Source organism: Ammospiza nelsoni, chromosome 3 (genome assembly GCF_027579445.1).
Source record: "Ammospiza nelsoni isolate bAmmNel1 chromosome 3, bAmmNel1.pri, whole genome shotgun sequence".
In the NCBI taxonomy this organism is placed as follows: domain Eukaryota; kingdom Metazoa; phylum Chordata; class Aves; order Passeriformes; family Passerellidae; genus Ammospiza; species Ammospiza nelsoni.
The window spans coordinates 60,769,337-60,786,794 of NC_080635.1; positions in this window are offsets into that span (position 1 = coordinate 60,769,337).

Below are 17,458 nucleotides of genomic sequence, written 5' to 3' on the forward strand. Positions count from 1 at the left end.
GACCAGCTACTAAAGGGTCATTAGGTTTTTACATTACTTTCGGATATGGAATTGTGAGACAATTTCAACATTATTTATTTCATCTTTGCCATCACTTCTATGTTGCATCCAATGATAAATATTACACCTAATGTGAAAGTGTAGGCAAATTTCATATTGTGCAAATAAATATTAACATATGAGCAACATGATCTGCATCTGTGTGGCCATTACCTGGTTCGAAGCCTTCAGATATAATATCTAATACTGTGTGATTCTTAACTGAGGTACCAAAAGAGTACTTTTGAATATGACAAACCTGGCTGTTTCTGGAGCAAAAATAAAGTGTCCCACTTGAGCAATTTGCATGTGACTAATTGATATCAGTCAAGACAGTCAAGGTGGCAGAGTTGCTGGAAGAGACAAAGGGCACTGTATCTGCTTCTGTATATGCTCCTTTGGAAGAGACAAAGGGCACTTCATCTGCTTCCTGACAGACCTGCTGAAGAGAGCAAGAAAAGAGACCTGCAGAAAGCAGAAGGAAAAGGGAGAAAACAACAACAGGGACATGTGTTTGGGAAAAAGGCAGGTGAAAGCAAGAAATGAGAAGACATCAACAGACAAGACTGATGAAAGAAGAATAAAATCTGCAGGCTGAACTTTTAGCACTGGAGTCTCATGACATGAGACTCGTATGCCACTTGTAAGCAGCAGTCTGTTTCTCTGAAATGATTCTAGAACAGGTGGTCTCCACATCCATAGTTACAAGCATAATCTGTAATGTTATGCTTGTGGCTCCAGCCCCAGAATTTTCAGAATTCTTTGTTGCCTGGCTCAGCCAGTTACAGGAATATTGTCTAATGTAGTTGTCGTGGGTTTAGTGTTATTTAACCCCTCGTGACACAGTCTAGCAGTCACAAGTTTGCACATACCCAGGTATCAGTGGGGGTGTAATCAATCTAGAAAACATTACAAGCAGAAGAAGTCTTCATCCACTTCCAGGCAGAGTCTGCAGGGAAGAAGATTAGAAGTTGCAAACAGAAATCAGTGGAACAGTACACAAATAGCATACCTTAATAATACCATACTTAGAGTCATTTTAAGATTTCTTTTCAGAGGCAAGAAACTTCTTTTCATCATGTCCAACCACCTACTGAGACAGATTATAGTTCTTCTTGGCTCAGCCCTCTCTCAAAAGAGGGCATTCATCCTTGCTCCAAATGGTGAAGTGTCTTTCTTGTAACAAAGAATGTGAGTGAAGTGTGGGGGGGAGGTGGAGGGTAGATGAGACTATAAACATGAATCCTTAGGCTAATGCTTAGGAAAGTGGCTAATGCCAAAAAAAACCCACAAACCTTGCTCTGGGACCAACAAACTAACTCAAACACATAAAAACCAAACAAATATCAAAATACAGAGCATAGGAAACAGTATGATTTCTTGGTTGGCATTTTTGAAAAAATACAGGTTAAATAATTATAATTTCCTAGTATAGTAAAAAGTTGGTTATTACAAACTAAGCCTGTCATTTTTCCAGCTCTGTAAATTACTTGATCAACATTTCCATCTCTTTTGTATGCAAACTTTAAAAAGTGAGCAAAACAAAACCTTACACCACTCATTATTTCTGTATTCTGAAAAATACCAACAGCTGGGGCACCAATAAATACAAAAAACCACAGTATGAATAATAGTGGATTACCAGAAATGTAGATGAGTCACCTGCAGTTTCCTGCATTGGATATGCACACACAGGATTCCTGTGGCCCACAGAGTTTTGACCAAGTGAGCTTTGTTAAACTGAGAAAAGATATGAAAGCCTTACACACTCTTTATTTCATCATCTGGTATGTATGCTGACACACCATAAAGTTAGGTCCTTGTTAATCTCCACAGGTATTTAAAGATTTATTTAATTTTTTTTTTTTTATTTTCCCAAGGTGACGTACTTGGAATATTTATTTCTTGGCTTAAGATCCTGTGTAATCATCCATCTGCTCAGTAATGTCTAATACTCTAATCTCTCCTTTTTTCTGAGCTAATCATGGCCCCAGACAGCATGCACTCTCTCATTAGATGTCAGAGAGGATAAAGGTCTTAGGAATGGTTATAAAATTTGATGGTGTAATTAATACCTTTATTATTGGCTTTAAAAATTTTAGTGTGAGGCTATGTCCCAACCTCTCCTCTGCTCAAGGAGATTGATATGGATGCCTTTACAGCTGGTTTTTGCCTGTTTTATAGGGCAAGCTTGCTCTATGATAGACTTAGCTCCTACTCCATCCATCCACCAATTCAGGGGACAAAAGGAATACCTTGCAGTCCTCTCCCAGTTCATACACTCAGATTTCCTCTGCCAACAAGGGTGAAAGAAGGGAAAGATATGTGCCTAGGTGTTGTCCTGACATGTAGCATGGCATGGGCTTTGACTGGGGATTTGGGAAGCAACACTATTACACCAAATTCCACAATGAAAACCTGAGGAAAGGCCTTGGCCCCAATATTTTCAGATGGCCAACCCCTAGAAAGCAGTTACATTCAGATGGAAGAATGAATGGGTAAAACAAATTATGTTACATCCTTGCTGTCATTGTCCCAAAATCAAGTTAGTTGCCCCCATTTTTGTTCCTTACATTCCAGTGAAAACAAATCCAAATAGGAGATTATTTCCTGTGCATTTGCAAAAAGATCTGTAAACAAAGAGCTGACTCTTGCTTCCAAAGCAAAGTTTGGAACAACACTTTGTAAAAGGACTACAGTATCCAGATGCTCTCTCAGAGTGATCTTGTCACCAGATTTTCAACACCCAAAGAAATGTTTAAAAAACCTTGTGGATTATGGCAGAATGCTCAAATATATTAAAAATTACCTATGTCCCAGCAGTCGTCAGAAACTTCTCAATACAAATCTAGATCAATAGCTTTTGAAATTTACTGAAAAAAAGTGCTTTGATGCACTTTGTAAACCTTGATGGGGTTCCACACAAAGAAGTACCATTAAAATTGACAGAAAAGATCAATGTGTTTGATACCCCCCATGGTATGAACTGAAAAAATTTGTAGACACTAGCAAAATCACACAAGCAAATTCAACAGAAATTATATTGACATTCATTCAAATTTAGTATTTAAAAATAATCTGAATTATAAGGGACTGTTTTAACACAACTTCCCTGTAAAATTAAAGCAAATCCTACAAAAGTCAGAGTACACTCCCAGGAGAGAGAAAGGCAGGCAGTGAGTGGCAGAGGGAAGAAGGTGTTTCAAGAATATAGCAGCTTCAGTACTGAGGCAGAATGAAAGAAAACTAAAGGCAATGATCCAAGTTACGTACCTCAGAGCAATTTTCCATTCTACTGTGAGATGCGCTGGTAACTAGTCCTGGCAAAACTTTTCAGTAAATCAATGATACACAAAAATTCATTTCAAGACACCCAAAACCATCAGTGAATACAGCTGATTGAGTTTTGCTTGAAAAAGAAAAAAGTGAGGAGCGTCAATGACAGTTCATTTCAGTCCCATTAGGTCTCACAAGGGTACAAGCAATGACAGCAGGGACATTCAGATCTAAAGCAGTGAACTCCCTAGATCCCCCAAATTCATCAGTCAATTATTTGGTATGCTCTGCTTTACACCAGTTTTATAAGCATTCAACCCTTGCTTTAGAAATAAATTTTATTTCCTGAACATTTGCCATTGAAACATTTATAGAAAAATGAAAATTGTAATTGAAAAGCAATGACAGTTTTTCCATTGTCGTGAAATGAAACAACATCAGGTCTTCAAGTTTTGAGCAAATAAAGTCAGTTCTGAATAAAAATAAAGTTCTGTTGAACTGAAATTTTCTCACAAAAATCTGCTTAGACCAGAAGGCAATTTTATTGAAAAAAACCTTTTTCCCCCAAATGACAATGTTTCAGACCTTATTTGTTGTATGTATTTTTAGAATGTGTTATGTATCACTAGATAACATTTGCAGACTGCTCCAGTTGCCGAGGTAACTATGTTATTTTAATGATCAGCAGAGAGGATCATTATGTAAAACATTATGTTAATTTCAAACACAGAAAATTGATGTCTTGCTGTTACCTTGAAGCTGCACCTTTTTTTTCCCTTAAAGTGCATTTTTCCATGAAAATTAATGGTATAGCTAAGTGCTTGAGTATCCTTTTCAGAGTGATTCAGGATGGCTTTGAAGGAAAATAAGGCAAAAAATTACACCTGACAACCAACTAATAGCAGATGAAGAAATTCAAACCACTGTATTCTTTTACAGAAAGAGTATAGGAATTTTTTTTCCATATATTCTTAATAAACACGGACAGTGTGCAGGAATTTTAGGTGAGCACATCTATAATTTAATTTTTAACTTTGAAATGCATTCTTGTTCAGTTAAGGAAAGCAAATTATAACGTATATTTGAGTTCTGTTTGTGATAAAGTGTATTGTCCATGATACAGACCATCTGATGAAGATATTAAAAACAGGACATTAAATTTTTGCTGCTTTTATTAGATTATGTATTTATAAGATTACTAGATTATACCAACAGTACAAATGCCATGGATTTACAATTCTACTGCAATCATGAATGCTCTTTCTGAGCCTGCAGAGACAACCTTGCTGGTGTTAGTAGTTCACAGAGCATGTCTGTTCTCAACCCTCCTTTCTCCATTAAAAAAATTGAACATTATCCAAACTGTGTCTCACATAAATTCTAGGGTTCATAATGACAATTGCTGCTGTAGTACACCAGCCTCACAATGGCAAATTGTCTCAGGCTGCCAAATGTAACTCAGTTTTGTCACCAGAATCTTCTTTCGCCTCTTCTCTGAAGTTCTGCCTGCAGATTGTGTTAAATTATGAACGCTTCATTCTCCAGGTGGAACTGTATGCTTTTATGTATCAGAATAAGATATGCTGAAGACATCTGAGAGCTCCTATATTCTCCTGACACTTCATCATAATCACCTGATCCATTTTAGAGTCAGTGAACTCTTCTGACAATACTCAAAGTGCATTTTGATGGAGTCTATATTTATACGGACTATACCTCTTCACTCCACGGAGCTTACTCAAATCCTTTCCCAAGGATTTCCTCTGCAGGCAAAGCTCTGACTTCAAAAGGTGGTAGCTCTTTTTCAGATTCTTTACCCATAATTACACCTAATACACTGCTCCTCTGTTTCAACCTCACCACCCCGACATGCCCATCTGACACACTGAGGTTTGCCAATTTGTACACATCCCAACAAGGATTGCAAGCGGAAAAAGTAAGAATGGGAATGAAACCTCAAGAATTGTATTAAATCAGCTATATACTGTAAAAAGAACATATGATGATTAGCTGGGAATAAGCCATCTATTAGCTAATAGGATTAGGAATTTATTTCCTCCTTCCAACAGCTTATGCTTCACTTGTCCACTATGGGTGACCAAAGACTTTATTCTGAAAAGCTTTCTTTTCATCCGTAGTGTGGTGAAAATAGTGGGCTAAATTTTTAGTCCTTTGAATTATTTAAAATTTTCTGATGTATAGCATTCTGCTAGAAAATGCTGATTACTCAAAATCTAGAAGTTATTTTTGTAGAAATCTTCTGACAGAATATAAACAAAATACATTACCCTCTTGACTACTGAAATACACCTGAACATGATGCAAAAAAAAATTAAGTCAAAAAATGGTAGACTTTTCTCACAAATCTGATACTGTCAAGAATGCATAGACAGAATGGATTAGGGGCAACTGGAAACCACAAACAGAGTTAAAGTTCCAGCTCTCTATGGGGATTTCCAAGCAGTACTTTCTAGAAAAACTGAAATAAAATTTACTGTAGCCAGCTTACTTCAAGATATATATATATATATATATATATATATGTATGTATGTCTGTATATATATATGTATGTAAATATAGCGATAGGTGTCTATATGTGCATATGAATATAGATAGATAGATATGAATCAATAATAGCTTACAGGTACGAACTTCTAATTTACAGCAAACATTTAAATTGTATCTTTGTGGCACTAAGCTTACTTCCAAGCTGTCCACAGACCCCATATACTTTCTGGTGGCTGGGAACATTTCATGTACTGTGGCTTATCTTTGTTTATAGGTTTTCTTATCTTTGTTTAGGTAAAATCCTTCATTAGAGTAAGTAATTTAATAAAGCAATTTGAATCAGAAAATATGAAATACAGTTTTGTGTGCAAGCTTTCTTCATAGAAGGTAATGTGTGCATTATGAATGTCTTTTAATTACACTTAACACATACAACTTTCTTCAAGAGTCTTGTCCTGTTCAGTGCCCACAGCGGATGCACAAGAAGGGGAGAATAAGGCTGAAGGAATACTCTCAATTAGGAGTGCACCAGAAACTAAGTAATTAATATTCATATATTTGAAAACGTGATCTACTGTTCTAATCACTTGTTCTGCGATCATTTAGGTTGATCTTCACAGCAATAAAGATCCCAGAATTTTCTCCACAACCCAAATCAAACAGACGTAGAAATTACTTATATGTGGTTTATATGAGGGAGTCATCCACTGCAGAGATGAAATTTCAAGAGATCCAAGATCTAGCAGTGCTTTAATAGGTAACATCAGTTTTTCAGTACTCTTATGGTAACACCAATGATGTTTTATTGCTCCCAGCCTTAATTTGGCTGCCTTCTACTTCAGTCCTTTCGGTTCTTACTGGTAGATTAAAGAACTATGGCAAATCCTCCTGAGTAACACTAACACGCCATTATCAATCCACCTCTCCTTCCTCGTCCTCTGCCGAGCTGCGTGGAGCTCAGACATCGGTTTCGTGCGGCGAGGCAGGTTGCCCAGCCCAGCCATCACCTCCCTTGCCCCTCGCTTAACTCTTCCCCACTGAGCAGCGCTTGAGAGAGGCACCGTGCGGCGCTCAGCCGTGCCTCACGCTGGGACGGGACCGGCTGCATGCACGCCGCACCTCCCGGCCCGTGTTCCCTCACGCTCCCCGTCCATCTGCCCCCGGTCACGGTGTCCCCGCCGCCGGCCGGCGCTGAGCGGAGCGGAGGGCAGCGGGCGGGGCCGTCCCGACGGCGGGGACTCCCCGCTCTCCACTGACGAAGATGCGCGGGGGTCGCGGCCCAGCCGCCCTCAGAGCCCGCCCCGCTCCCTGTCCCCGGGCAGGCCGTGAGGGCGAGGTGGATCGGGCTGTCCCGCGGGGGGGCCCGGCCCCGCCTCTGCCGGGAGGGGCGGCCCGGGCCGAGTGTCCCTCGGCCGAGTGTCCGCGGCGGCCCCGCCGAGCGTCCGCAGCGCCGGGGGCAGGGCCGGGCACGGCCGAGGGGCGAAGGCGCTGCCGCCCGAGGGGCCGAGAGCGGTGGAGCAGCAGCGAGGAGCCGCTGACGGAGGAGTCCCCGGGGAGCGGCTCCCTCCTCATCGCGTTTCCCTCCCGGCCCCAGGCAGCGGCGGGGAAGGTGACCCGGGAAGATGGTGACCGTGGTGACGAAGCTGGTGCACTACCTGCACCTGAGGTAAGGGCGGGCGAGCGCGGCCGCCGCTCTGCTCCTGCCGCCGGGCGCACACCCGGGGCGAGCGAGCGGCAGTGGCGGGGCTGTCACCCTGGCTGTCACCGCGGCTGTCACGCCGGCTGGGAGCGGCTGGGAGCGGCTGGGAGCGGGTCCTGCCCCGGCCGGGCGCTCCCCGCCCGCTCCGCTCCGCTCCGTGTCCCGCTCTCTTCCCAGGCGCTCCCGAAGCGCGTCTTGCGGCGCCGCAGGACAGCAGGGCGCGTTGGTGGAAAACGCCCGTTGCCGGTCTAAAGTCTGGAAAGTCGCTGTCCCTACCCCTTGTGTAGTGTAATTATCCTAGCATGGATTAGACAAATTGCGTATTTCGTATTTTTTTTAAAAATAAGACTTCTGTCAGGGTGCCTTACTAAACCTAGTATCATCTATTTCCCTAGTATCATCTATTCTAGTTTAGCCGGCAAAGACAAATGTTTTTGCACTGGGTGGAGGGAAAGCAAAAAAGTGCGCACTCCTGGTGGTGTTCCACTTGTGTTTTGTTGAATCACAGTTTCTGCCCTGTGTATGAGCACTTGAACGTGCATCAAGAGAGTTGATGGAAAACTTAAATAACATGTATCAAGAATAGCAAGCATAAATTTGATTTCTGAATGTAATGATATTTTAGTGAAGCATTTTCACATAAGGCTGCTCTGAGAGTTGATTTCATCACCTAGTTTTTTTCAAGTTACCTATAGGAATGAGTGGGAAAAAGGGCAGTCAATTGTACTGTAACTTTTTATTGCTATGATTTAAGACTTGAGTCCTATATTCCAATACCTGCAGTCTGTAGATACATTTTAAACAATTGTTGAAATAACAATACTTCAACATTAATTGCATGACAGAAGTATGTAATATCACCAGTTTCGCCTGTTTTTTTTTTTTCTCTGCTACTTGTTAAACTTATTCTATAAATCTGACCAAAATCACAGCTCTAATTTTATAAATTTGTGTGCTTTTTTACTGTGTTACTTTGCAGGGCAAATAGAGAAGGAAGTCCAGAAGGAATAACCCCATCCAATTCCTTACTCCTGCCTTACTTCTGTTGTTCTCCTCTAACTGTGATTATTTGTTTAAAGGAATATTCCTGCTGATTTTGAACCAGAGCTTCATGACTCTCTTTGCTTTATAAACATCAGACTGAAAAAATCTCAGCCTCAAAGACTTTATAATATAAAGGGAATTAGGAAACAGCAATTAGTGCAGACAGCTGAATGAATGCAGCAAAGCAAAAAAGTAATGTTCTGTATCCAGTGGCAGCCTGATCACTGTCAAGTATTTTGTAGATATCAGGAGAAAAGATGCAAAAAGGCTGACAAGTTCAATGAAGTTTAAGGATGCTCTTCGCCCACTGGATGAGCATCAAGGCATTGAGAAGGAGTGAAAAACATATCTGAAAGTTTATCAAATGCCTGGTCAGTGCCCTGGCTGAAGGCAGAATTTAAGTAGTTTAGTACTGGGTGAAAGAAGTCAATAAAATAAGGAGAGATGTTAAGAAGTCAATCAATTGGCTTTTATATGAGAAGCAGACCTGTTGGAGATACGGCGGAAAAGGGACGCAGTAAATGCAACATTTGAAAGACTGAAAGTTATTAGTCCTAAATAAACGTGAGTAAGGATTAATTTCCATTTGTCAGTGCTGAACAAGAGGATAGATACTTCACTGAGTATTGCTGGAGTGGTAAATAGTGGCAGTAACTGTCAAGATATAAATGAGCAAAAGGTGCTCCCTAAAACCCATTAGCAGGACAGGGAAGATTTGCACATTTGGTCATTGTTAGTGAGTCTGTAGGCTTAAAGTGTGGATTGATTTTCAGCAAGATCACATATTACTTTTTTTTCCCAATCATATCACAAAATCATGAGAGGTAGGAGATAGATGTTTCAGTCAATATCAGTCAGACATAAACATGTATTATAATTAGGTATTAACAGGTACTTATTATTTGCCTTCTTCAGTAGTGCCCAGCAATATGAAAGTGAATCCAGAAAAGTAATGTAGAAATGAGTGCCTACATATGAAATTGTCTGACATATTCTTGAAATACTATGATTTCTGGTTAAATAATTTTAGTAGGCTTCTGGATAGCCACATCATAATATTTATTTTACTACTCATGAGAATGGAAGTAGCTGAAAACCAAATAACAGCAAGGAACCCAAAAAAATTCACCGTTAGACTGAGTTAAGAATAGTAGGTTGCCGGTGTGATGGCAAAAATGTTTCTCATCAGCATTATGCTGTTTTCTCACCCTAGGCAGAACTGCTAAGGATAAGTTGTAACTCCTGTATTCTGTGTATATTCTTAACCATTGAGTCCCAGTCCATGAATTTAATTTTAGGGTTCTGCCACAGTTAAGTGAATAAATACTATGCTAATATATATTAAGAAAAATATATTTATATATTAAAAATTGTACTTCATAAATTTCTAAGAATAGAGTTTATTACAAGATTGGCCTATGATAATAAAATAGTACACTGGGCAGCCCAACAATTACTGTAATCAGATCCTTAGAGAATAGTAACTATGCCCTTAATTCAGGTCTTACTGAGAAGTAGATAATTAATTCAAATCACTTTAAGAATTGCACAGTTAGCAGAAATGTGGACATCATGGGAACCTGTCTTTGAATTTGACACCTTGCAAAACTCAGGATCCTGAAGCTACAGGAGTAATATTAAGACCTTGGGCACTAAACAACTGTTCCAAAAAGTCCCCTTTCTGAAAATCAGAAGTAAACACACAGGAATGCAATGCTCATGATGGTAGAAGAAATCATGTAGGAATACTTGCTTTTATACTTACCTCAGCTAATTAACCCTCATGGTTCTGTACCATATAAACCCCATTCTGCTGAGTCATAAACTTCTGATTAGTTTCAGTCAGACAAAAGGCAGGCTCACTGAATGGGAATGGATCAGCCAAGAAACTAATTGTAAAAATACTAAATTAGGTTCTCAGCCAGGCGAGATGCTTTCATATCAATATACTTAATGTAATTAGCTCTGTATAAGTAAAGATTGTGCACCAAGTGAGAGCAAAGCAGTGCACAAAAAAAAAAAGAAATGAGCAGTGATTCTTGAGAACAGCAAACAAAGGAGATGGCAGCAGATAGAGCAGTTTGCAATGACAACACTAGGCAACACAAGCAAACTGAAGACAAAGATGTAGACTTATGAATCTAAGACATTCATGAGGAGAGTGAACATTCGATGCTACCAAGTAGCTTTCCACAGTAAACTGTATTGCAGAAATTCAAACTGAAGCATGGCTGGGATTGTTCATTTTAGGAAGTGCAAATTCTTAAGCTACACATGTGGAAAAGCACTGTCCCAGGCTTGAAATGCTATTTTGGAAGTTCAGGTTTTTGGTCAATGAATTATTAGTTTTCACGACCTGTCTCTGAAAGTGGTCAAATGAAATACAGTAATATTTTTAGTTGAAGCAGCATCTAATAACACTGTTTTGGAGCTGTCATGAAATCCCTACTTTTTTATATGAAATTTTTATATCTTTAAAAAGTTGTCAGCAAATAAAAATCTGCTGACACTGTCAGTTACTTCATCTCTCTGATTCCAACAACTTAACATTCACTAAAAGACCTCACTTAGGTTGTGCAGCTTTGAAATATATGCAAACTTAACAATCTGCTTCTTAAAAATGTGTGATTTGAGTCTGCATGGTTTGAGGTGTGGCTGATGGACTGAATCCTGCCTGAGCAATGTTCATAACTAGCCTGGCAATGGTGATGCCCCTGATGCCCCTCCAAGACCTCAGCATGTGGTGGTGCATGGTTATCTGGAGGAAGGAGCATCTTCCTTTATCCTCTCTCCTGAGAGGATGAAGAAGCAGAGGAAGGAACCCAGCTACCTTGTGCTTAGAGGTCCAGCAGAGGTTGAAGCTGCTGTTTCAAGAACACACAGTCTGCACCTTGTGGTTCAGCATCCCTGGCTACCCTACTAGGGCAAAGTATTTCCCTGTGAAATTTTGAAGAAGTTTCCTATTTCTCTTAGAAATCTCTTAGATTTCTGGGCTTGGTACTAGTGTGGCCATCTCTGGTGGTCAAGTAAAGGGCACAAAGAGTTCTGCTGAGTGCTGCAGGGGAGGTTATAGAGCACAGGTATTATTTTATGGCTCCTTATGCTCTTGCAGTAGCATACAAATGGTCTGCATGGACCATTGGCTAGTCTTTTATCAGCCCCTGCTCTCCCCTCAAGCCAGAGGTATACTTGTGAATGATTTTGTTTGATTTGTAAAATTATACATTAAAAAAAATTCATTTTGGGACACACAGATCTAATGTTCTTGACTTCTGAAGTTCTTGAATTCATTTTCTTTTAGAAGCTTAACGTGTCCTTAGCATAAGGTTTTTTGATTTTTTTTGTATCTAATTTAGCCACTCTCTATTGTTCCTTATACCCTGGTGTAGGAGCACAAGACATAAGAATTGGAAAGAACTTTCTATCTCTCAGAGTGCTACCTTGCAGCTTACAAGAAAGCCACTGTCTTTAATCCACTTAAGGAACATACTGAGCTTTTTTTAAAGATTAGGCTGTTTGTCCTTCTTGATGGGTGTGCTGGAACCATGTTCCTCTTGAAATACAGAAATGTATTTCTAATTTTATACCTACAGTTGGCAGTGGAAATTTTCTACATATTTCTTTTGTATTGACATTGCCCATGAAAGGAAATTGATTTCCCCACCCAAGATACATATGTTCATGACTGCTCACAAACAGGAATTTTATTGTTGCTTTTTAGCTGCTCGTGCTGAGTAGACTCTTCTCTTTTCCATGTGATTGTCCGCATTTGACCACATCTTTCTTGATTATGAGTGATTAGAAGTGACACTATAATTTTACTTAATGTGTGATCAATGTCTGTGATATTAAAAGTCTGCTCTCTAGCCTGATACAGCTAGATGTACACAAAACTGCCTATGCCTTTTTATTCTGTACAACACTGTGTTTGATAGCTGCCTTATGACTGATTAGTATCTGTCATTTCAAACTGATGGGCCCCCTGGCTTATAGTATAAAATGTAGTTATTAAGTCTATTAAATTCATGGACTTGTGCATGATTTTTTATTTTTTCAGTCCTTTCATTAAGCCATTTTTCCTGTATAATATCCTGGACTTTCTCTAAATTGATATCCTTAATTTTATAATATCAGTAAATTTCACATTCTTCTTTCTGTGCCAAAGTTATGAATGAAAATATCAAATAATAAGATCATTAGTTGGAGGGAACCCAGAGAAAGCTTGATAGGAAGACTCCTCCAGTTCATTGGTTTTTCAATGAAATGTATTGCTATCTCTTTTATGTTAAGCCTTTCTCTCATTTACAAACTTGCACTGTTCCCACTGTCCCATTTGTTTAGCTCTGTATGTAGTTATAGTCCTTATGTGTTCTAGTATCAAATGCAATACTGAAGGCCATATAGGATTTGTCTCCTGCAGCCCCTACTCCTTAACACATGTTATTTTAATATTAAAATCTGTTTTTATCTTGGTAAAGGTTAATAATGCCTTGTATTTTATCCCAGTTTTCCATCTACCTTCGTGTCTCAAAATATGCTTTCCTTTCGAGCACTTAAAAAAGACTTGCATACTGTCAAACTCAGAGTAACAGGTGTAAAGTTGCCAGTTTTTCAGTTTTTCTCTTTCTGAATTATATTTTTATGTTATGTTGACATTCCCTGGTAATATGGCATCACTTGAGCTGATAGATTATTGTGATCACTTACTATTGAATTCTTAGGGAAATTATTTCAATATCTAGGACAGATGATTATCTGTTCTGCCAGCCTTAATTTTACCAAATCTTAAACACTTTGTTTCTTGCTTAAATACAATGTAGTGTTATCCCCAGATTTTCAGGACTAGTCTGGCTTTTGCTGTCATTATCCTGACAGATTATTTAGTTGGGAAGTTTTGGGATGGCCATGCCAACATTATCTTTGATCTCAACTTCATTCTTACTGTACAGCAACTTCATTGCCATTTAATTTCTCTTTTTCTCTGTACTGTCAAAGAATACTATACATAATTTAATTTATATTGTTAGGTGTCAAAACCTGTCAGCTGTCAAAAGCCCGCTTGACTTTTGGCAATTTTTACTTTATCCCTACATTTTTGACTTTTAAGACAGTGCTTTCTTGCCATCCCCTGCTGCTCCTCCCTCCCTCCTTCTTTCTTGTAGACCTTTTGCTCATACCTTATGCAGTGTTTAGATAAATCCATTTATTTTCTCAACTGAAGATGCTGCACACTTGTCAGTGATCTTTATGGAGCTCTCAACCCTTTCGCTTCAAAAGATACTGAACATCTGAGAAACCTGTGGTGAGGCTGTGGAACAAAGAACTCAAGGTCTTTAGGCTTGGGAATCATCGGTTTGTAAGCCTGAACTCTTATTTTTATTTAAAACTGACATGCAGAGGAAAAAGCATGCACTCAGCAAAAAGCTGTTAGTAACAACATGCTGTTTAAAGTTGTCAATTCAGCTCATTTTGACTAGAAGGGATTACTAAATGATTGTATTTCCAGCTCTGCAAAGAAGTCACCCTCTTCCATCAGCACTTTTGGCTCAAGAAAAGGATATTTGTTCATCTCTGCTTTGAAACAGCTTAAACCACTTTCTGACCAATCTCTGATAACTGACAAAAGAATTCTCAGAGTGAATGAAGAGTTTCAACCTAGCAGTTTCCCCTCAATTGAACTTAATTCCATCTTTGACTAAAGGCCATCACCAATGCTTTGTTATCATTTAATGTCTAACCATTCTGCTCCATGGGATACCTCCTGGAAACCATACAAAGGCAGGAGGATTATCAGAGCCCAAGGAACATGTGCCCTGGCACACTCACCATGTCAGCTTCTCACTGATGAGAAAGCTTGCCTGGTGCAATAGAAAGGGACACACTTGTACTGTTTGGAGGTGGAAGAGGACCTTTGCCACCAGGGGAAGGATGGTTGGCAGATATCTTCCAGACAGCATTTCCTTCTCCTCTCTCTGATACTACCTGGCAAACCAGGCATGGCCTTGGGTGGGCAGCCCACATGGTGGCTTTTCCAGCACTGGAAAGGAGATGGCTGCACTAACTGTGAGCTTGTTTTCCTCATTCTCTTAGGGAGTACAACAGTATGTGTGGCATACACACAGACCTTCATTCCCTCACTATTCCTGCTCAGATGCTTATTCCTTCAATCCTTCCTCACATAACATCTCAGCAAAACTGACTGCAGTAAGAATTGAAAAGCCTAATATTACCTTTTTTTCCTGTAAGATTGATCAATAGAATCAATGGATATTTGATTTCTATCATGTAATAAGTTTTTATCAGCCCCATTCCTCCATTGTACTGTCAAAACTTCCTTCATAATCTCTGGATTAAAAAAAAAGCAGCCAGTGTGGCTGTCAGAGTCCATCAGCTTGGAGGCAAGGATTCCCTTACTTCAATAATTTTTCTTTCTGTACCATAAAGATCAAAATAAGAAACAGTGCTTTATGAAGTAAGATTTGAGGTGTCAGAGATTTAAAGCAGGAACAGTGAAAATTAATAGAAAGTCAGCTCAAGAAAATGACATAGACAAGCACATTTTACTTACTAGAAGCCCGCAACCCAGAAAAAGCTCTTGGGCACTGTGTCCCACTGAGCTGCAGAAATTTGAATAATTATCTGATGGAGGAATTAGGAATCCAGACATTTTCTGGACTTACTGTTATGTAAGTCAAGCAATGTCATGGCAAGAACTTGGTGACTTTGAGAAAAAATAGTATATAGTTGTATTTGTAAAAAAAAATTTCCTAGGGAGCATAATAACAAATAGTGACAGCAAAGAAATGCATGCTAATGCCATTAAAAAAGTCCATCTAAGTTGAAAAGCAAAATACAAGAAAAAGCAAAGGGTCAAGAATGCCATTTGGAGGCAAACCCAACACAAAGATGTCCAGCAGAAAGGAAGTAGTCATAGGCATTCAATAAATTTAATGTTTTTAAGAACAGAAATGCTAATGCTTCATGTCTGCTGAAAAATAAGCTTAAAGTCAAGACAAATATAATTTATGGAGCTAAAAATTCTGTTTATTTCTTCCTTGCATTCTTTGACAAAGATATTTTTCCTTATTGTATTTGATTCTGCTCTCAGAGTTGGAATGTCTGTAGGTAGTGAAGTGGTCATTTTCCTCATACTCATGGCAAGGGCATGCATTGACATTGTGTACTTCATCATAATTTCTGAGGCAAAATCAAATGGCCTAGGGATTTACACACAGTAATGAGAGCGAGACCTACATTCCCTTGTTTACAGGTATCTTTACCTTCATTTCCTTTCTCCAGAATTGACATTTCCTCTAGCAAAAATGAGAGAATCCCTGCCCCTCTCTATGGGTGCAAGCCAGTCCCCATGTTCCGATCCATAATGCTATCCAATTTTTAAAGTTTTCTCCAAACCCCAGGTTTGGAGCAAAGGGGAGAACTGATCTATAATGTATGTTTCCTGTAGGGAATTTTAATTTTGTGAAAAGAATTTAGGTCCTGTCTGTTCTTCCCAGCAGAGAAACATATGGCCCTGCATTTGGTGGCCAGCACTAGCAACAGATTAACATCTCCCATAAATGCCACATTTTGCTATTATGACAGTAAATGCCTGGCATACCTGGGCATAATGAGACAAGAGATTTCATAGCTTTTCACAGAAAAGCACATATTCTCTACAAATTAGGGACATGGTATTGATTTTTAATTACATATATAAGATAGGATGGTTTATATCTCCAATAATCTTTAAAGGCTGCCATCTGCCTCTAGACAAACTTAAGAAGGAAACCTAATTTGGATAAAAACCTGCTTGGATAGTTAATTCAGTTAAGGGATCAATTTCTAATAAAATTGAAGGATTGGGCTGTGTGATAATCCTTTGAACTACCTGCAGCAGCAAATTTGTCCTTAGCTTTTCTTTCCCACAGTGCCACACTGGCTCTCAGCTTTCTGGTAAGTGAGGTAAAGGTGATTTACCCAGTAAGGTATATAAAAACTGACTGAAACAAAATTGAAAGAATTTTAAAATTACTGCTGTTGTAATATTAATAAGAGCAGTAAAACTCATCAAAATTTAGATTATAATAATAAAAGAACTTTAAAATATATAGTAGTGATATGAGGTAAGTAGATGTTTTTAAGATTTATTTAAAAGTAAGAATTATGAATGCATGCTCATGTACATGTACTCCCTAGAAATGGGATCAACAAAGACCTTCAGTGTTATGGGACAGACAGACATGAAATGAGGACAGAACAGAGGTTTTAAAGTAAATATCGCTTTGAAATGTCTTAGTCTTTCAGAACTGTGTTTCTGCTCCTAAATAAAAGCAGTTTCCATGCAATGAACTCCCTGGTATTTACTGACACCCCCTGCACTCTGTGCCCTTAGCAATTTCCCTTGAACTCTTTTACATGGCAGAGTCTAAGGTCCAGATCAATTTGATAAGTAGGAAATCATAATGAGCGGTTTATAATAGATTTAAGTGCAGTAAAGGATGCTATGTTTTCTTTCAAGGTGTCTTTAGAGCTAACACAGAGACACCATTTTAGTGTTCTGTGCTTCATGGTGTTGTCAATTTAATGACTTACATCAGATTTGCAAATCCTTCATGACATTTTTATTAAAGAAAATATTACTTCATCTACTGTGCTGCTAACAGCAGCATTTAGTTTCCCTATGTAAGTGAGAAGTTCAGAGCAGTGTCAGAGCTTAGCTACATTAGCCATTTGTGGTGAAAGAAAAGCCTCTATTAATGCTTATGCACTAGCTTTAAGATGACTTGAATGCTGTAATCCTTCCTGTTCAGCTATTGGCATCATGCTGCCATCTGACAACAGCTGTTTCCTTCTTAATCTGATGGAAAAAAATGGTGGTAGATTGTTACTTG